Raw genomic sequence first — 21416 nt, 5'->3', positions numbered from 1 at the left:
TACATGGAGGTTGCAGGACTAGACGTTACTTTGGGTGAATCAGTGAGTGAGTGATGAATGAAAATGAAGGCCTAGGACATTACTATGCACTACTGTAGACTTTATAAACACTGCACAGTAAATTTTTTTTAAATATTTTTCTTCAATAATAAATTAACTTTAGCTTACTGTAACATTTTAACTTACACATTTTAAATTTTAACTTTTTTTTTTTTCATCCTCACCCGAGGACATTTTTCCATTTTTTGTTCAGGTAGAGTGGGGGGGGGAGAGAGGAACAGAGAGAGAGAGAAACATCGATGTGAAAGGGACACATCGAGTGGCTGCCACCCACACAACCGACCAGGGCCGGGGACAAACTGCAACCGAAGTACGTGCCCTTAGCGGAAACCGAACCCGGGTCTCTCAGGACCGCAGGCTGACGCTCTAACCGCTGAGCCAAACCGGCCAGGGCTTAAATTTTAACTTTTTATATCTTTGGTAATAACAGCTTAAAACACAAACACAAAGTTATACAAAAGTATTTTCTTTATATCTTTATTCTATAAGCTTTATTTTTAACATTTTTATTTTTATTTATTATTTATTAAACATTTTTGTTAAAAAATGACATACACATTACCCTAGACCTACATAGCATCAGGATCATCACTACCATTACTTTTCACCTCCATGTTTTATCCCACTGGAAAGTCTTTAGGGGCAATAACATTCATGGAGCTGTCATTTCCTTTAATAATAATGCCTTCATCTGTAATATCTCCTGAAGGACCTGCCTGGGTTCTTCTTGAGGCGGTATCCCTCTTTTCAGAAGTATGTCCATATTGGGTTGCTTGGTTTGATTCTTTTTTTAAATCATACATTTGCACCAGGGACATTCCTCTATTAGTGAAAACCATTTGGTGTTGGGGTCCATGTTTTCAAACTTTTGAGTAGCTTACTGGTCTTCAAGAGCTTCTGCTCAACCCTTCACTGTAAATTTTCTTGGGGTTTCTTCTTATGGGACCACTGTTGCATATGCAGTTTGTCATTGGCCAAAATGTCATTATGTGGTCCATGACTATGTGTTAAATGATTAGGTAAAAGTAAGCAGGGGAGCAGCTGGGTTATTACACTCAGGTTCTTCATGCAAGAGATACTAGATATCATATTACCTACCCACTAAATATCCTGTGGGCCAGGGGTCAGCAAACTTCTTTAAAGCACCAGATAGTAAATATTTTGGCATCTACGGGTCATATGGTCTCAGCTGCAGCTGCTTAGTCTGCTATTGTAGCATGAACGCAGCCATAGGAAAATAGTGAATGAATGAGTAGCCATGTTCCAGTGAGACCTTATTTGTGGAGACTGAAATGTGAATTATATATAATTTTCACAGGTCACAAAATATTAGTCTTAAGAAAAACTTTCAAAAGTTTTTAACACCTTTTTTTTTAATAGAAAATGTATTCTTAGATCATGGCTGTTCAAGAACAGGCAGTGGGCTGAATTTGTCCTACTGGATCTGGTTTGCTGACCTCTGTTTTAGGTAAATAAATTACTATCAGTTATGATGTAGAAAGCTTAGCATTACTGAAATAGATGTTCTCCAGGACAACACTGTTTGTGACACTGTCTTGTTTTATAGGTGACACAGATGATAAAAATCCGCTCGAGAATTTAGATGTGACATCTGCAGCAGGTTCAAATCTCTCAGCTATAAGACAAACTGGATACTTCGTAAAGATTTTCGTCTATTATGCACAGAGAGCCAAAATCCGTTACTGAAATTGTCTGGGTGAGCTGCCTGCTGGGTCCAGAGATGCACTAGTAGACAAAGAAGTTGAAAAAGAAGGCACTTACTCTTTGGATGACTGGCAGAATGTGACACCAATATGGCATCAAGCCCTACTATGATTCCAAGGACTTTATAACTCTAAGACTACATAAATAAGACTTTTTTTTTTTTTTTTTTTTTTTTTTGGTGGAGGATGGGGGTGGTTGAAGTAAACTTGATCTTTACTTGGGGAATGTGTAATGTATTACTACAATATGATATATGGTAATTGCTTTGGTAATCGATCTTTAAAGTTCCTGCATATTTATGGAACTTATATAGTTATACTTTTTATTATTGGGTTCTCTTACTCTAAGGCAAATACTGTAAAGAAGAACATGTGCTTAACCTAAAAAAGTTAGCCTAAAAAGATTCATTTGAGGACTATGATTTTCACATAGAAATTTTTACCTAAGGCATCCTATTTATAAAAAGTTACTATTCCCAGAACTTTGTAGGAAAACATCCTTTTGTGTAGTCTCTTGATTTACTAGTAAGTGGAAAATCATACTGTACCGTCTTAATGTGCATGGAACAGTTAATAAAGTATTAATAACTACTAATTAAAGCGCTAATTAATAACTTCAGACCTGTTTACTAAATTTACTTAAAATGATTTAATGAGCAGGTGTGAACTGGAAATAAACTTATGTATTTATTAAAACTATTGAATCACAAGAACACTGGAGCATCAAAGTATTCTTTAAACCAAGTCAATATTTTATTTGGTAGAGTCCCTTCTTTTTGCATACATCTATTCATATCATTTATAGAGGATTTGAAAGCAGTTCTGGGAAATGAGGTGGGCAGATTCTCTCAAAGTAGACTCTCATTTATTTCCTCATTGAGTCTTGGAACATTTTTTTTTCTTCTTAGTGTTCAACAAAAACTCTGGCAGCCTAGGATATAAAACATGGTTTATACAGCTCATTTACAAACAGAAAAAGATTCCCTCATGATTTACCTTGAAATCTTTATTCAAGGCCTGTCCTATTCAGCGTGTCAGTGTGCTGCTGCCACGCCAGCACGTCTTGGGTCAGAATGCAGTGCAGCTAACATAGCCATTCTGCCAGGAAAAAGACCTGCGGGTTGCTGAAGAGTGGAAGTTACACACATCTAATTTACAAGTCAGATTAGAGATCAGAATCATACGATAGCTTTATGCAGAATTGATTTCATTTCATGGTTTTTTAAGCTATTTTTTCATTGAAGCAGTGCCTATAACTGAAAGACAGGTGTGTCGTAGCATTTGAATGCCGTAAATTCTTTTGAATCTGGAATGAAAGGGGATGTTCTTAGATGTTTGGATCCTAAATCTCAGGAATTTTGAAATAAAATGCTCTGTCATTCATTTATAGTGCCATAACTGAACTACCCTGCAGATTTTATTTGGGATTAGTATTTGGAAAACTTTACCATTTTCAAATATAAGGTACTTTAGGAAGGACTTATTTTGTGTGTGTGTGTGTGTGCAAATAAAACGGCAAACAATTTTACCTTATAAATAGGATATATTTAATAATAAATATGTGGATTTAACATTGATAGGCATGTAAATCAGGAATTCCACTGTGGTCTTCTGAGGAGAGGACATTAAAAAGAGCACTTTATAAGATTGCTATTATTATTTTTTTCCTAAAGCAAACCTTTTAAAAAATATATATAGAAGAATGCATAAATATAGCCTGAGAAGTTGCACTCATTCTTATTTCACCTGTTCTTATTGAAGTTGAGAAGACATAAAAGGGAGTATGAAAAACTAGTTCATTGCAGAAAGCAAGTGCTATTTATTGGAGTTTGAGAATATAGTTGCAGAAAAGCATCTGTGTTCATCTTTTAGCTAGTTCTGGAACCAGTAATTGATTTGAGTATAACCAGGAGAAGAAAAAATGGGGGTTTCAAACTAGTTTTGTATCAGAAGTCAAAAGGTTCAGTTTCATCCTTTCCCATCCCCGCCACGGGATGAGTTCTCATTCATTGATTTCTGATATGATAAAACATTGGGATTTAGCATATCTTGAGAATTCATCAATTACGTAATTTTGTCCATTATGTTTTACATAGGTCTTGTTTAGTTATATTTATAGGACATGAGAAAGGTGATCCTGACTTTTGTGGACTTCAGTAAAGACTTTTGAATAAAGATTAGTGTAAAGTAAGGATGTAGTAGGCATACATTACTGTGTTTATTTTAGTAAAGCAGTGACAGTTTAGATGGTTCCTCCCATCACTGCCTTTCCTCCTAACTTCGTAACCACTGGTTAATGCAGCTTTTCCTGAAGGAGAGTGGGAAGTAATTTTGGTAATGGAGAAAGTGAGGCTGTTGTAGACATTGGAGTATCAGTGAAATGGAAAAGCGAGAAAAGGATTGTAAATGTGATAGGTAATACGATCATAGAGTAAGGGTATCAGTGGAATACAGTGGTTCATTATTACTACGTACCATTTCTTGAAAACTCCCTACATACTAGACATTGAGTAAAACACTTTGCATTAGTTATTTCTAATCCTTCCCATACCTTGAAAGCAGGTAAGTTATCTCAATTTCCTGATGAGGCTAGAAGCTAAGTGGTATACCTGAGGTCTTAGAGCAGCGATTCTCAACTTGTGGGTCGAACAACCCTTGTACAGGGGTTGCCTTAGACATAACAGTAGCAAAATTACAGTTACGAAATAGCAATGAAAATAATTTTATGGTTGGGGGTCAGCACAACATGGGGAACTGTATTAAAGGTTTGCGGCATTAGGAATGTTGAGAACCACTGTCTTAGAGTAAGAAGATAGAGAGTTTTACAGCTTGCTAATTTTGTGCAGAGACCTTTACTCTCCAGTGGTTGTCTGATAAGTGAATAAATAAATAAATAATCTGAAAGGCCCATATGCATTGTGGGGAAAATTTAAGATTAATGGCTTTTATATGAATGACTTAATGTTGGTGTTAGAGAAGAATGTTGGGGCCTATTGATATCCAGGATGTCCCAAAAAATGTATAGAGGGTGTCTGTAGGTTCTACTACATTTGAAAATGAAATGTATTTTAATAAACTCTGGCTTTATAATTGCAGTTTTGTGTATACATTTTTTTTTCTTTTTTCTTTTTGTTACAGATGTTTCTCCTTTTCCCCCCACTGATCCCCCCTCCCCCTCCCTCCTTGCCCTTTCCCCAGATTGTTGTCCATGTCCACTGTTCATGCATACATGCATATAAGTTCTGTGGTTTATCTCCCCCCCCGCCCCCTTTAGGGGATTGTCAGTCTGTACCTTACTTCCGCGTCTCTGGGACTACCCTGTGTATACATTTTTTGAGGACAATCCTATATTTGCAAATATTGTATCTAGACTCTAGAGCTCTTCCACTGTCTTTTGCGTTGCCTTCGACCTTAGCATAGTAGTGCATAGCTGTATTTTCAGATGTAAGTGACGCCCTGTACAAAATTCATATATGAAGGGTATGTGATAATAAGCTACCACAGCAACTTAGATACAATAGATCATAAACTGAACTTGATTCAACTCTAAACAGCATGTGTAGAAAAATTCTTGAAAGTAGTCTGACAGTCAAAGGTGACTACCCAATAATTTGAGATACAGGAATGATAACAGTGGATAATGGTGTCTTGAAATCCATTAAAAGGAGAACTATAAATGTTTACAGGCTTTTACAAGCACACATGTACTGCTCTGAACAAAACATCATCTTAGAAAGGGTACATTCAGTCATGTGGTTAGGAATATTGCCTTAGCAGCAGCATTTTTAAATGTAAAACATAATTGTGCAATAGGGCTTTGGAGTAAAATGATCCAATTATGTTTTTTAAGGTTTGGAGTGAAATGATAAGGGATCTTTGGCTTTGTCATTCACTAGTCCTATGAAAGAGTGAAGTAAAAAAAAAAAAAAAAAAAACACAGCCAAAGTGGCAGTGTGGTAAAAGTAACCTAAATATGGGCAGCATCTTGATGAGGAATGTTGTAATGAAGAAAGGAAAACAATTACTGGAATTATTCAACACAACATGTTAGGGGAAAAAAATTCATTGCTTGAAAGTATAGGAAAAATTAGCAAACAAGTTAAGGCAAACAAGGCAGTTGAACAAGGGGTAAGAATTGAGGGTTATTCAAGAGTGAAGTGGTTGTATGATGTTCCTCGATAGAGTTTTTATTAAAAAAGGAGAAAGCTTGGGAAGAGAGATCAGGAAAAGTGACTGAGAAATAGGTGTTACCGAAATATGGTAGCATGCTCCTCAAAGATCGCTAGTGGGCAGAGAAAATATTGGTTAAGTGGGGGAAAGGTTATCTTTAATATGAAGTAAATTTCATATTTTATGGTAGTCAGAATTGACCACCTGTCTTAGAAAAGACATGGTGATCATTCCTGTTCATTCTGTGAACTTATGGATGTTACTATAGCCTAACCTTATCCTTGTATCCTTGTGACATTGTAAACACTCTAGACTTGGATTTATGTTTTAGAATTTGATTTAGTTTGTTATAATTATTACAAATAGACTCAGCTTTTGGCAAGAAATTACACTTTACATTAGCTGGGTATTCTTGACATCCAGAAATAAGATATCAGATGAGATTTCAGTCAATTTTAATGGTGGTTATTTATGTATTAATAATCCAGTTAATTGATTTAGACATGTGTGTAGATCCATGTAACTATCCACATTCAAGAAATAGAATTTTTTTTTTTTTTGGTACATGCCCCTAGCGGGAACCGAACCCAGGACTCTCTGGTCCGCAGGCCAATGCTCCAACTGCTGAGCCAAACTGGCCAGGGCAAGAAATAGAATATTTTAACACGCCCAAAAGTTTCCCATGCCTCTTTTCAATCATTCATTCCCTCTCCTCCCCATAGACGACCACTGTTCTGATTTCTGTTTCTATAGATTAAGCTTGTTCTTGAGCTTTATATATATGGGATCATAGTATATGTACTGTTTTGTACCTGGCTTCTTTTTCTCAGTATAATGGGTTTTGAGATTTATCCATGTTATTGTGTATATTAGTGGTTCATTCTGTTTCACTGATGAGTAGCGTTCTATTTTACCACAATTTGTCCATCCATTATTCTGTTAATGGACAATTTATTTTATCGGCAATTGTGAATAAAGTTGCTACAAACAGAATTTTTTATTGTCTTTTTGTGGACATATGTTTTAATTTCTCTGGGTTATATACCTAGGAATGAAATTGTAGGATTGATGTATGTTTAAACGTTAGAAGTTTATGTATAACTTTTCCCAAGTGGTTGCACCATTCTCATCACGCATTTTTAAATTCAAGTCTGTAAATCTGTGCAGTTTGTACTAGTTATAGATATTGGTGTTACTAAATGATTTTTCTATAGCCAGAGAGCTTTTATGACTATTCTTCATGTAATAACTGAACTCCAGAAGTTTCATGATATATTTATTTTTAAAAAATTGTAATAAGTTATAATGTATAACAACTACATACAGGTTCCCTGTCCTCCTCCCTGCTATCTGAAAGTGGAACGTTCCTATGAAAACTTTTCAAGCCAAAATAAAGTGAAGAAGAAATTACTATTAATTTAAAAGCAAAAATCCTCTTTGTATTTCTTTTAGTTAGTGAAAACAGGTAACTAACGGAGGTATTTTGTAAAGTGAAATGGAATAGGCAAACTTTAGAAAAGCGGGGATACTTGTATGCAGTTATTGACTTAGTTATACAGAATTTTTCATTATGTTATATTTTAGGTAGCATATGTTTTAATTTAAGTTTTAGAGCGGGCATTATTCATTTTATTCAGTGGCTCTTTAAGTGTGTATATAATTACATGAGCTGTTTGAATATGAACAATGTATTATTCTTAGGTAACATTTGAGCAGATGAGGAATCTCTATTTTTTGTTTTCCTTGATCTGTTTATTCAGTAGTTCCCCATTCCTTTTTTGTAACATAGAGATTTTTTTTATCCTCCCCCGAGGACATTTTTCCATTTTTTGTTCAGAGTAGGAGGGAGAGAGAGGAAGAGAGAGCGAGAAACATCGACATGAAAGGGACACATCGAGTTGCTGCCACCCGCACAACCCAGCCAGGACCGGGGACAAACTGCAACCGAGGTACGTGCCCTTAGCGGGAACCGAACCCGGGTCTCTCAGGACCGTAGGCTGATGCTCTAACCGCTGTGCCAAACTGGCCAGGGCTGTAAAGTAAAGATTTTAATGAAGACTTTAAATGTTAAAGATTTAAATAGGAAACACTAACAATGAAGTGTCCTTTATACTATAAACAGTAAATGTAGTGTAGGACAATTGTACCTAAGATAATAGGATGTTGACTTGGACTTGTTTCAGGATTTCAGCTCAAGTTCCAAAGCTGAAAATAAAGGTTAATAAGTATCCTTGCATTTATGTGGGGCTTAGTAAAAAAATAGAACTGCAGCACCCAGTTCCCATATATAAAATGAATTAGAAAAGGGGAATTGTAAGTATCATTCAGGTGAGGAACTGTTAATACTGTGGGGAGTTCTGTGACATTTCCCCAAAGGGACCTTTTGTTCCCAGCCCAGCATTTGGGTACGTTTCCCAGAAGTATACATTGGTATTTACTTTCTTGTCTGGATGTTTAATGAGCTACATGATTTTGTTTCTTGATTCTGTAATGGCACTTTCCAGAGAGTTTTTCAGAGTGTGACATACATTGTCTAGGTTTTGGGCCATTCCTGAACATAGACTGTTTCTGGAGGGGAGACGAGCGACTGGAGCCAGTGAAGTGGCGTGTGGAATGAGAGGGTATCTGTCCATCTGGTGTGGTAGGAAGACATGCATTTTGTTTTGCAGACTGAGTAGACTCCGTGGGAAGCGAACAGGCTTGAGTTATCTTGGTAGATCCTGCCAAGGATCCTGCTTGCCATCTGAAGGGACTGTGGGTGAGATAGTAAGAAGTCAGTCTTGAGAATGCATCTCCCATACCAGGGAATAATGCAGGGTGGAGGGACCAGCCTCTTTGCTTAATTTAGGGCCATCCTGCCATGAAGACCTGGAATGTAGTATCCAAACTGGATTCCTTTGAGAGTGAGAGAAGGTGCTATCAATAATTACACAAGGATAACATCATCCTGCTTCCTGGCCATCTAGTAAAATCCCTTGAAACTGGAACACATGACATTTGTCCCTCTTCTTTCCATCCTGATTCAGAGAAACCAGAAAGTGAGGAAGGAAGTGGAGAAAGGTGAAAGAGTCAGGAAGAATATTGAAAAAAACAACAACAAAAAACAAAAACCAGCCCTGGCCGGTTTTGCTCAGTGGTTAGAGCGTCAGCCTGCGGTCCAGAAAGACCCGGGTTTGGTTCCCTCTAAAGGCATGTATCTCAGTTACAGTTTGTCCCCGGCCCTGGTTGGGTTGTGTGGTAGGCAGCCACTCGATGTGTCCCTTTCACATTGATCTCTCTCTCTCTCTCTTCCTTTCTCTCCCTCCCACTCTATCTGAACAAAAAATGGAAAAATGTCCTCGAGTGAGGATAAAAACAAAAACAAAACAGAACAAAAACCAAAAACACACAACGTATTACATACAGTCTCTTGGCTGGCCTATGTTGAGGTGAGGGTGCATGGATATTCTTTGAATAAGACATGAACTTGAAGGTTTAAACTGGACTGGACTATGTGTTACAATACTTGAAAGTAACTGAGAAGCAATAGGATTTATTTGGGATGATTCGGAGAGATGAGGGAGTGAGATCTGAAAGAGTTTGAAGTGGTAAGGAAATTAAGGCATGTATCCCACTGAGCTCAGTCTATTTGATCATTTTTTTAGTTTAATAGGATTTAGTTGAACAAACCTTGAGTGAGTACCCACAACCTGATATGTAAGGTACTATGTTAAGCATTTTAGGGAAAGCAAAGATGACTAAGATTTCTGTTCCCAGGGAGCTTCTGCTTAGTGTGAATAGCTGAACTTCATTCATGGCAGAATGACAGGTGTCCTAGACATGTAAGTGGCAATGCTGTGGGCATTTGGCAAAAACTACTGGGGTTCAGGGCAGTCTTTGTGGAAGAGGCTGAGTTTGGTCTGAGCCTTAAAGGAGGACGGTATTAGCTGGGAAGAAAGTTAATTCTAGCATGAGGGAGTAATCAAAGGCATGGAATTGGGAATGAGTGGACGGCTGGGGAAAAATAATGCTGATTCACACTGAAAATTTTTCTTTTTAAAAAATGGGTTCAACCGCCAGTTAAGCTTGCCTATGTTACAAGTTTGGTTGAAGTTTAATAGTTTTTGCATTTTTGCATTTCTTTAGTAATGCACCAAGTGTCTTCCTTTATGAGATACAATGTGGAAATGTTATTCACTTTAGAACCTAGATGGTTATAAGCATCAAAACCAAACTTCTCAGTCTAATCACAAAGTCTATTACTTTCCTTGATTTAAAACAGTAAAATGTAGAGAAGATGGTAATTTTTACATACAATCCCAAGAAGCATTTGGCACTGCAATTAGTTTCATAACAAGTGATTGTTTTTTAAAGCCTTCCCAGAATAAGAACGAGTATCTTGATGCTAGTGTCACTTTTAAATAGCTGTAGCTCCAGGAATGTGTCTGTTCACGTTGTTATCTTAAATATACACCTTATCTATCCATATTGCTGTACTTTAGATGTGAAAGTAAAAATAAAGGTGTGAAGTGCCTAGCAGACTTCTATGGATTTATGTAAATTAGAAAACAATCCATTAGTGCCGAGGCCCTAATGCATTAAAATCAAATAAGGATTATTTCCTACAAGTTTTATGCATGCACACACACACACACACACACACACCCCATTAGACCCAGTGATTTACTTTGCAAAATAATAAAAATCTTTAATTTGTAAGAGGGTGTTTTTTCTCTGAACTCCAGACATACCCAGTTGTCTTGTGACACCTCCATATGGATATTTAAACATATTTAAATAAAGAATGCTCAAAACTCAATGGCCCTTTTTACCCAAACTTTTTTCACCTATATTCTTCTCCATTTAAGTTAATGACAAGTTCATCTATGTTACTCAGACCAAAAACCTTGGCGTCATCCCTGACTCTTTTTTTTCATATCCACACCTCCTGTAAGTAGTTCATGTTGGCTTTATCATAAAAATACATCAAGAATCTGCATATGACCACCTCTTATCACCTGCACTACTGCGTGGTCCAACCCATTATCACATCTTGGTTTATTTATTGTTGTTAATCCTCACATGAGGATCTTCATCTATTGATTTTTAGACAGATGGAAGGAAGGGAGGGAGCCACAGAGAGAGAGAGAGAGAGAGAGACATTGATGTGAGAGAGAAACATCAACTGGCTGCGTCCTGTAGGACCCTGACTGGAGCCTGGATTTGAACCTGCAACTCAGGCGTGTGCCCTTGACCTGGGAATCAAACCAGAGACATTTTGGTCTGTGGGCTGATGATCTAACTGCTGAACCAAACCGGCCAGGGCACATCTTAAATTATTTTAATGGTCTTCTGACTGGCTTCCCTGCTTCCTCTTATAGTATTCAACGCCAACCCAGCAGTTTAGCCTCACCTCAGTGCGGTAGTCAAGACAAGCACAGTTAAAACATACATCAAGTGCTGTCATTCTTCAGTTCAAAACTTTCCTTTCACACTCACATGAAAAGCTAACTTCTTTATAGTAGCCTGTAAGATTCTGCATGATATTGCCCCATCTGCAGCCTCATCTTTTGACTATCTGTTTACTACACTCTATTTATCCCTGACACAATGTTGTTCCTTGAATAGCTGGTCTCAGGGCCTTTGCACTTGTAGTTCCCTCCGCCTGCAATGCTCTTCCCCCAGATAACCCTTCTTGGATCTTGACTGAAATGTTACATTCCTAGTGAGACCTTCCTTGACCAACTTTTAAAACACCCTCCTCCCTGCAATTGCTTAACTTTTCTGGTTAGCACTTTCCCAAACTAACTGTGTTTTACTTTGACTTTGACTTTTTTCTTTTCTTTTTTTTTTAACAATTTTTATTCATTTTAGAGCAAGGAAGAGAGAGAGAAACATGGATTGGTTGCCTCCCACACACACCCTGACTGGGGATCAAACCCATAACCTGGGTATGTGCCCTGACTGGGAATCGAACCTGCCAGACACCATCAAGAAAGTGAAAAGACAACCCACCGAATGGGAGAGTATATTTGCAAATTAAGTCTCTGTTAAGGGACTTGTATCTACAATATATAAAACATTCTTACAATTTAGTAATCAAAAGAAAATGAGAATTAAAAAATGGGCAAAATGTCTGTGAAATAAGTTAATATGTCCTGCATTGCTTTTATCTTTTCTTTTTGCTTTCTTGAGAATTAGTATTTATTTTCAACCTTATCTTTTAGATTATTAGCTATATATTTTTCTTTATATTTATTATTATTATTTTTTTGTTAATCTTCACTCTAGAATATTTTTCCATTGATTTTTTTTTTTTTTTTTTAAGAAGGATGTGGGGGGGGACATTGATTTAAAAAAATTTTTTTTACACCTTTGTTCTTTTTAGATATTCTCTTCACTACTAATTTTTAGCTTTTTTTTTTGATGTGGTATGTGCTAATGTAGTGTTTTGGTGCATACTGCTTGAGGTTTATTGAGTGTCTTGGGTATGTAGGTTTATCATTCTCAAATTTGAGAACTTTTAAGCCATTATGTTTTCAAAACTTTTTTCTGATTTTCTTTTCTTGGTTTCCAGTTACACATGTGATTGATGACTAGGTATTATTCATAGGTCACTGAGACCCAAATCACTTTTTTTTCAGCCTCTTTTTTCTATACTTCTATTTGGGCAGTTTTTATTGTTGTGCCTTCAAATTAAATGATCTTGTCTTCTACATTGTCGCAAAACCATCTAATGCATTTCTTAAAAAAACATTTTAAAAAATATGTTTTTATTGACTTTTTAGAGAGAGAGGAAGGGAGAGACAGATAGAAACATCAATGAGAGAGAAACATCAATCAGCTGTCTCCTGCATGCCCCCTACTGGGGATCGAGCCACAACCTGTGACCCAAGCATGTGACGTGACCCGGAATTGAACCAGGACCCCTCAGCCCATGGGCTGATGCTCAGTCCACTGAGCCACACTGGCTGGGCTAAAAAGACATTTTGATTTAATCTCTGTAAGTTCTACTTTTTATTTATTTATTTTTTCTGTTTGCACTTTTATTTTTTTTTAATTTTTTATTTTTTTTTATAATGAATTTTTATTTATTTTTTTGTTACAGATATTTTACCTTTTTACCCCACTGGCACCCCCCCACCCCCCCCTCCACCCTGTCCCCGGCTTAGTTGTCCATGTCCATTGGTCATGCATACATGCATATAAGTTCTGTGGTTTATCTCTTCCCACCCTCCCCGCCCCCCATCCCCTCTTTTGAGGGATGTCAGTCTGTGCCCTACTTCCATGTGTCTGGGTCTTCTGTATTCCTCAGACTGTTATGTTCATTATATTCCGTATATAAGTGAGATCATGTGGTATTTGTCTTTTTCTGCTTGGCTTCTTTCACTTAGGATAATACTTTCCAGGTCCCTCCATGTCGTCTCAAAGGATAAGAGATCTTTCTTTCTTACCGCTGCATAGTACTCCATTGTGTATATGTACCACAGCTTTTTTATCCATTCGTCTACTGGTGGACACTTGAGCTGTTTCCAGATCTTAGCTATTGTAAATAGTGCTGCTATGAACATGGGGGTACATATATTCTTCCTGATTGGTGTTTCAGGCTTCTTAGGGTATATTCCCAGCAGTGGGATCACTGGGTCAAATGGAAGTTCAATTTTTAATTTTTTGAGGTAGCACCATATTGTTTTCCATAGCGGCTGCACCAGTCTGCATTCCCACCAGCAGTGTATTAGAGTCCCCTTTTCTCCACACCCTCGCCAACACTTGTTGTTTGATGATTTGTTGATGGCGGCCATTCTGACAGGTGTGAGGTGATACCTCATTGTTGTTTTAATTTGCATCTCTCTGATGATTAGTGATGTTGAGCATTTCTTCATATGTCTCTTGGCCATTTGTATGTCCTGTTTGGAGAGCTGTCTATTCAGCTCCTCTGCCCATTTTTTAATTGGGTTCTTTGTCTTCCTTTTGTGGAGTTGTATGAGCACTCTATATATCTTGGAAATTAACCCCTTATCTGATACATCATTGGCAATGATGTTCTCCCATACAGTGGGTTGCCTTTCCATTTTGATGATTGTTTCTTTTGCTGTGCAGAAGCTTTTTAGTTTGATGTAGTCCCATGTGTTCATTTTCTCCTTTATTTCTGTTGCCTTAGGTGATGTATCTGTGAAAATTCTGCTCCGTATGATGTCCGAAATTTTGTTGCCTACATTTTCTTCTAGAATTTTTATGGATTCACGGGTCACATTTAAGTCTTTTATCCATTTTGAGTTTATTTTTGTGTATGGTGTAAGTTGATGGTCTAGTTTCATTTTTTTGCATGTAGCTGTCCAATTTTCCCAACACCATTTATTAAAGAGGCTGTCTTTACTCCACTGTATGCTCTTGCCACCTTTGTCAAATATTAATTGAGCGTATTGCCTTGGGTCCATTTCTGGGTTTTCAGTTCTGTTCCACTGGTCTATATGCCTGTTCTTGTGCCAGTACCAGGCTGTTTGGTTACAGTCGCTTTGTAGTATAACCTGATATCTGGTATTGTGATCCCACCTACTTTGTTCTTCTTTTTCAAGATTGCTGTGGCTATTCGGGGTCTTTTTTGGTTCCATATGAACTTTTGAAGTATTTGTTCTAGTTCTATGAAATATGTCGTTGGTATTTTGATGGGGATTGCATTGAATCTATAGATTGCTTTGGGTAGTATGGACATTTTAATGATGTTAATTCTTCCAATCCATGAACAGGGTATGTGCTTCCACTTTTTTATATCTTCCTCTATTTCTTTTTTCAATGACCTGTAGTTTTCTGCAAATAGGTCCTTTACTTCTTTGGTTAAGTTTATTCCTAGGTATCGTAATTTTTTTGGAGCGATGGTAAATGGGATTGTTTTTTCAGTTTCTCTTTCTGTGAGTTCATCATTGATGTACAAGAATGCCGTCGATTTCTTGACGTTAATTTTGTATCCTGCTACTTTGCCAAATTCATTTATTAAGTCTAATAGATTTTTGATGGAGTCTTTAGGGTTTTCTATGTACAATATCATGTCATCTGCAAATAATGACAGTTTCACTTCCTCCTTTCCAATTTGGATCCCTTTTATTTTTTCTTCATGTCTGATTGCTGTGGCTAAGACTTCCAGTACAATGTTAAATAAGAGTGGCGAAAGTGGACATCCCTGTCTTGTTCCTGTTCTTAATGGAAATGTTTTTAGTTTCTGTCCATTGAGTATGATGTTGGCTGTAGGTCTTTCATATATGGCCTTTATTATGTCGAGATATGATCCCTCTATTCCTACATTGCTGAGCGTTTTTATCAGAAATGGATGCTGGATTTTGTCGAATGCTTTTTCAGCATCTATTGATATGATCATGTGGTTTTTATTCTTCATTTTGTTGATGTGGTGTATCACGTTTATTGATTTGCGAATATTGTACCAGCCTTGCATCCCTGGAATGAATCCCACTTGGTCATGGTGAATAATTTTTTTGATGTATTTCTGGATCCGATTTGCTAATATTTTGTTCAGGATTTTGGCGTCTATGTTCATCAGGGATATTGGCCTATAGTTTTCTTTCTTCGTAGTATCTTTTTCTGGTTTTGGAATTAGAATTATGCTGGCCTCATAGAACGTGTTTGGAAGTCTTCCTTCTTCTTGAATTTTTTGAAATAGTTTGAGGAGAATGGGTGTTAGTTCTTTTTTGAATGTTCGGTAAAACTCCCCCGTGAAACCATCTGGGCCTGGGCTTTTGTTTGCTGGGAGAATCTTGATTACCTCTTCAATTTCCTTAGTTGTTATTGGTCTGTTCAAGTTTTCTATCTCTTCCGGGAATAGTTTTGGGAGACTGTGTGTTTCTAGAAATTTGTCCATTTCGCTTAGATTGTCGAATTTGTTGCCATATAGTTGTTCATAGTAGTTGTTAATGATTTGTTGTATTTTCGTGGTGTTGGTTGTTACTTCTCCCCTTTCATTTCTGATTTTGTGTATTTGGGTTCTCTCTCTTTGTTTCTTGGTGAGTCTAGCTAAGCGTCCATCAATCTTGTTTATCTTTTCGAAAAACCAGCTCTTTGTTTCATTGATCCTTTGAATTGTTTTTTTGGTCTCTATGTCGTTTATTTCTGCTCTGATCTTTACTATTTCCTTCCTTCTACTTGCTCTGGGGTTTTCTTTTTGTTTGCTTTCTAATTCTTTAAGTTGTGAGGTTAGACAGTCAATTAGAAATTTTTCTTGTTTTTTGAGGTAGGCCTGTAGTGCTATGAACTTCCCTCTCAGAACTGCTTTCGCTGCATCCCATAGATTTTGTGTTGTTGTGTGTTCATTTTCATTGGTTTCCAGGAACTTTTTAATTTCTTCCTTGATCTCCTCGGTGACCCATTCATTGTTTAATAACATGCTATTTAGCCTCCATGTGTTGAAATGTCTTTGCATGTTCTTGTTGCAATTGATTTCTAGTTTCATGCCATTGTGATCTGAGAAGATGCTTGATATGATTTCAATCTTCTTGAACTTGTAGAGATTTAGTTTGTGTCCTATCATGTGGTCTATCTTTGAGAATGTCCCATGTGCACTTGAGAAGAATGTGTATTCTGTAGTTTTGGGGTGTAATTCTCTGTAGATATCTATTAAATCCATTTGGTCTAGTGCTTCATTTAGAGTCTCTGTTTCCTTGCTAATTTTTTGCCTATAGGATCTATCCAGTGCTGTCAACGGGATGTTGAAGTCCCCTGCTATGATTGTATTGTTGTCGATTTCTCCTTGGAAGTCCTCCAGAAGATTTTTAATATATTTTGGTGCTCCTATATTGGGTGCATATATGTTTATCAAGGTTATATCTTCCTGTTGGATAGATCCTTTCAATATTATGTAGTGGCCGTCTTTGTCTCTAGTTATGGTCTTCATTTTGAAATCTATTTTATCAGATATGAGAATTGCTACCCCAGCTTTTTTTTGCTTTCCATTTGCTTGGAAAATTTTTTTCCATCCCTTCACTTTCAACCTATGTGAGTCTTTTGTTGAGAGGTGGGTCTCTTGTAAACAACATATAGATGAGTCATGCTTTCTTATCCAATCAGCTACTCTGTGTCTCTTTATGGGAGCATTCAATCCATTTACGTTTAAGGTGATTATTGATATGTACTTATTTATTGCCATTTTTGTTTAGTGTGGTTCTATTTTTCTTTCCATTTCTACTGCTAATTACAGCAGTCCTTTTAACATTTCTTGCAGTGCTGGTTTGGTGCTCATGTATTCCCTTAGCCTTTTTTTTGTCTGGGAAGCTCTTTATTTGATCTTCTATTTTGAATGATAGCCTTGCTGGGTAGAGTAGTCTTGGATTCAGATTCTTGTTTTTCATGACTTTGATTACTTCATGCCATTCTCTTCTGGCCTGTAGTGTTTCTTGTGAGAAGTCAGCGGAGAGCCTTATGGGGTTCCCTTTGTAGGTAACCTGTTGCTTATCTCTTGCTGCTTTTAGGATTCTCTCTTTGTCTTTAATTTGTGGCATTTTAATTACTATGTGTCTTGGTGTGGGCCTGTTTGGGTTCTTCTTACTTGGGACTCTCTGTGCTTCTTGAACTTGAATGCCTTCTTCCTTCACCAAATTAGGGAAGTTTTCTGTCACTATTTTTTTGAATATATTCTCTATCCCTTGCTCATTTTCTTCTTCTTCGGGGACTCCTATGATGCGAATATTATTACGTTTCCAAGTGTCCCATAGTTCTCTTAAGCTGTCTTCCTATTTTTTAATAGTTTTTTCCTTTTGTTTTTCTGATTGGTTGATTTTTTCTACCCTGTCTTCTAATTCACTGATCCGGTCCTCAGCTTCCCCTACTCTGCTTTTTAAACCTTCCAATGTGTTTTTCATTTCGGATATGTCATTTTTTATCTCTTCTTTTTGGTTTTTAATTTCCAATTGGCTTATTTTCAGTGTCTCTATGTCCTTACTCATGCTGTTCAGCTTCCTCAAGATCATGGCTCTGAATTCTAGCTCTGTTAACATGCCTAATTGCTCCACATTGATCTCATCTTCGGTGGAGGTGTCTTGCTCTTTCATTTGACTTCGGTTTCTGTGTTTCACCATTTTGGCTATCACTGTGGGCTTTGGAGCCTGTCAAGTTCTCCCTGTGGGTGTTGGTGTTCTGCTGTTTGTGGCTCCCTCTCCTGTGTTTAGATGAGCGAGGGAGGACCCACGTTGAACACTACTGTCAAGTCTTACTTTCCTGGTTAAAGTTGCCAGCCCAGGAAAGGTACTTTTATCCTCTAGCTTTTTGCCTGGAGGCTAGCAGTCTAGGTTACTTGATGAGTTTTGGGTTGTCAGTTGATTGAAAAACTCCCTCTGGTGCTCAGCCAAGGGGCTTTCACGAGGGTGGGGCAGATGCTGGTTGTTAGTGAGCTTCAATTAGCACTTCAATGGCCCACAGGGTGGGGTTGGATCTCTGAGGGAGGGGCTGCTGCCTCTCTTCAGAGCCCTGGGAAGGAGCAATGTGGCCACCGTCCTGAGTGGCTGCACTCCGCCAAAGCTCTGAGCGCCCTCCAGATCCCGAGTGTCCCCACACAGTTCCAGTCTAGTCCGCCCTCCCTCCGCCGGAGCCCAAGGTGAGTGGCTGTGGCTGTTTTAGCCTCTGTCCCGGCTCTGCGCTGTGGAGCCGCCTGGGAGTGTAACCTGCGGGCGCTGCTCCCAGCTGAGGCTGCTGCTGAGCTGCAGACCGTGGGCCCCCAGCCCCGTCTCGCGCCTTCGCAAGCCTACCGGGATGGAGTCAGTGTCCCTCGTTGTATGGTCCTCGCAAGCTGCTTTTCTGTTGCTTTTTCCCGTCGATTTGTCTGTGTTATAGTTGTAATTCCAGTTTGGTCCTGGGAGACGGTCTGTGTAGCTCTGTTCACTCCGCCGCCATTTTTCGGTCTCCAAGTTCTACTTTTTAAAGTAGCTTTCATTTTTTCATCATCATGTTACATTTAAAGAAAAATTCTTGAGTAGTTGTTAAGTACTATTTTTAATATCCTTGCTTTTTAGAAGTTCTAGCATTCTAGTTCCATCATTTCTGGACCTGTAATGTATTGTTTTGTCACTTTTTTCTTCCTCACATGTGTGGTAACTTTTGGTTCATTGATGGGTATTGTATTATTGAGTGTCCTGATTTTATTGTCTTTTTACAAAGAGTATTGGTTTTGGCTGGCAGTTTTAAGTTCTTTGTAGATCAACTTGATCTTGAGGCTGGTTTTTAACCTTGGGTAAGATTGTTGAGCAGCCTTTATTCTACAGCTAATTCAGTCTGGTACTATGATGTGACCCGTCTTCATGTTCTGTTGGATGTCATGTATGTTCAGTGCACTCTCTGCTTTTCTGTTCTAATCTTGAACATCTTCTAGGCCTACCTTATTTTTGGGTAGTGTTCAGGTTATTATCCTCTCACATTTGGTCTTTTTTTGTTTTTGTTTTTATCCTCACCCGAGGACATTTTTGCATTTATCTTCAGATAGAGTGGGAGGGAGAGAGGGAAAAAGAGAGAGAGAGAGAAACACATTGAGTGGTTGCCACCCACATAACCCCAACAGGGCCGGGGACAAACTGCCACCGAGGTACGTGCCCTTAGCGGGAACCAAACCCCGGCCTCTCTGGTCTGAGGGCCAATGCTCTAACCGCTGAGCCAAACTGGCCAGGGCCCACATTTGTTCTTCAACCAGACTCATGGAGTCTTAGAATATTCATCAGAAATGTGTACATGGGATCCCTATGTCGATACATGGAACTTTTTTCTCTGCATAGCTCCTTTCTCTTATGCACTATATCCTTATAAATTCCATCCACCTTAGCCTCCCTAAAACTCTAATAATCTTTCTGTTCGGCTAACCCCCATGTACTTTTTATCTTCTTGCGGCTGTTGCATAGAGTGCCTCCAGGTACAAAACAGGGGTAATCATAGGGTCCTCCTATTGTTTTCCCCTCTTCAGGTTACAGAGTTCAGTACTGCCATATTTTTCTCTGTCTGAAACAGTTTTATATATTTGGTACAGTTTTCTGATTAATTACAGTGGAAAGGGGTCAAGTCTGGTACCAGTTATTCCAGCATAACTAGGATTAGAAATGCCCTGTAACTCCTTTTAGTGTTGAAATTTAAGAAGAAAAGTTTTTTTGTACATCTGTATGTGTGTGTGTGTGTGTGTATGTGTATATACATATATATATCCTGCCGTCAAAATATAGTAAAACTTTAACTCCTTTCTTGATGACTTTTCTTCTTTTTATGTTATGTAGACTTAGACTATTGAATTTTATGTTATATAGCCTTAGACTATTGAAAATGCTCCCCTCCTAGTTCTCCTGATTTTTATTTTTCTTCTAGTATTTTGAGACCAGTTTCAGTTTTCAGTGACTCTCTTCCTTGAATCTATATTTTCTTTGATTGTCCTTGTTACAAAAGGAAGTTTTAATATTTAACCTTGGCAATTTAGGGCCTCTCCAGTTAGGCTTTGGTCTGCTTTTTCTTCTCTTATTTTTCACTTTCTTAAAAATAACAAAATGCTCCAGTGTCTTCTTCCAAATTCCTATGCTTATCTCTTTTTCTAGAATACTTTTTCTTTTCTTTACTTCTCCCTGTCAAAATTCTAATCATTCTTCACAATCTCTCGTTTCATTATGGTAATTTCTCAGTAGAATGTTGCAATTTTTTGAGTATTTGCCAAATCCTCATTACAAAATTGTTAAGTTGATTGATTTAATCATCTTTGATTCTCACATCGGGCCTGACTAGCCTAGAACCTGGGACGTATTGATGTTCTGTAAATATTTATCACTCCCATCCCTTCCAGTTAGGGAGGTATCTGCACAGGCCTGTGGGGGTGAGTGGAAGACTCCCCTCTCTGCCTGGAAGTAACTCTCTCCCTTGGGTGTCCGTGGAGCCCAACTGGGGAACCTAGACTTCTCCTCCAGCAGTATCAGATGGTGTCATCCCTTCTCTCTGCTAGAGCAGTGTCAGAGAAAGTTAGTTAAAGCAGGAGGTTTAAATAAGATATTATGGATGTTTACATAAGCATTTTATTTTATTTTATTTTTTGGTATGTGTCCCTAGGTGGGAACCGAACCCAGGACTCTCTGGTCCGCAGGCTGATGCTCCAGCAGCTGAGCCAAACTGGCCAGGGCTACATAAGCATTTTAAAATAGAAAGCTTTTAGGGTATCTTGAAGTTGATTTCCAAGGTGGCTCGTTGAGTGAATAAGTTTAAGTGTAAGAGTGTATTACCTACTCCAGGCATCATGCTGCCCCAGAGTAGGGAATAGATAGAAATAAAGAGTCCGTTCATTAGATCTAAGTAGTGCTCACCTAGTAAAGATGAGAGATTGCTGTTGGCAATCTGAAATGGTACATTACTCATTCTCTGATGTAATCAATGTATTTTCTAACTTTTATGAGAGTCCTCTAATTTAACCTGCATTTTATATATATATTTAAAGGATAGTTTATTGATTTTCAGAGAGAGGGAAAGAGA

At 37.9% G+C, this 21416-nt stretch overlaps 1 protein-coding gene across 1 annotated transcript in view; it reads left to right on the top strand.

Moving 5' to 3' along the window:
• The first annotated feature begins 1636 nt into the window (after positions 1-1636).
• Positions 1637-21416, top strand: part of GTDC1 (glycosyltransferase like domain containing 1) — a 355459-nt gene continuing 335679 nt past the window's right edge. The window contains exon 1 of the mRNA XM_036253413.1: positions 1637-1777. The gene's annotated coding sequence lies outside the window, so the exon portion shown is untranslated. The remainder of the gene's footprint in view (positions 1778-21416) is intronic.

The sequence above is a fragment of the Molossus molossus genome, unplaced genomic scaffold (genome assembly GCF_014108415.1).
Source record: "Molossus molossus isolate mMolMol1 unplaced genomic scaffold, mMolMol1.p scaffold_m16_p_11, whole genome shotgun sequence".
Classification (NCBI taxonomy): Eukaryota; Metazoa; Chordata; class Mammalia; order Chiroptera; family Molossidae; genus Molossus; species Molossus molossus.
This window is presented reverse-complemented; position numbering and strand designations above follow the sequence as displayed.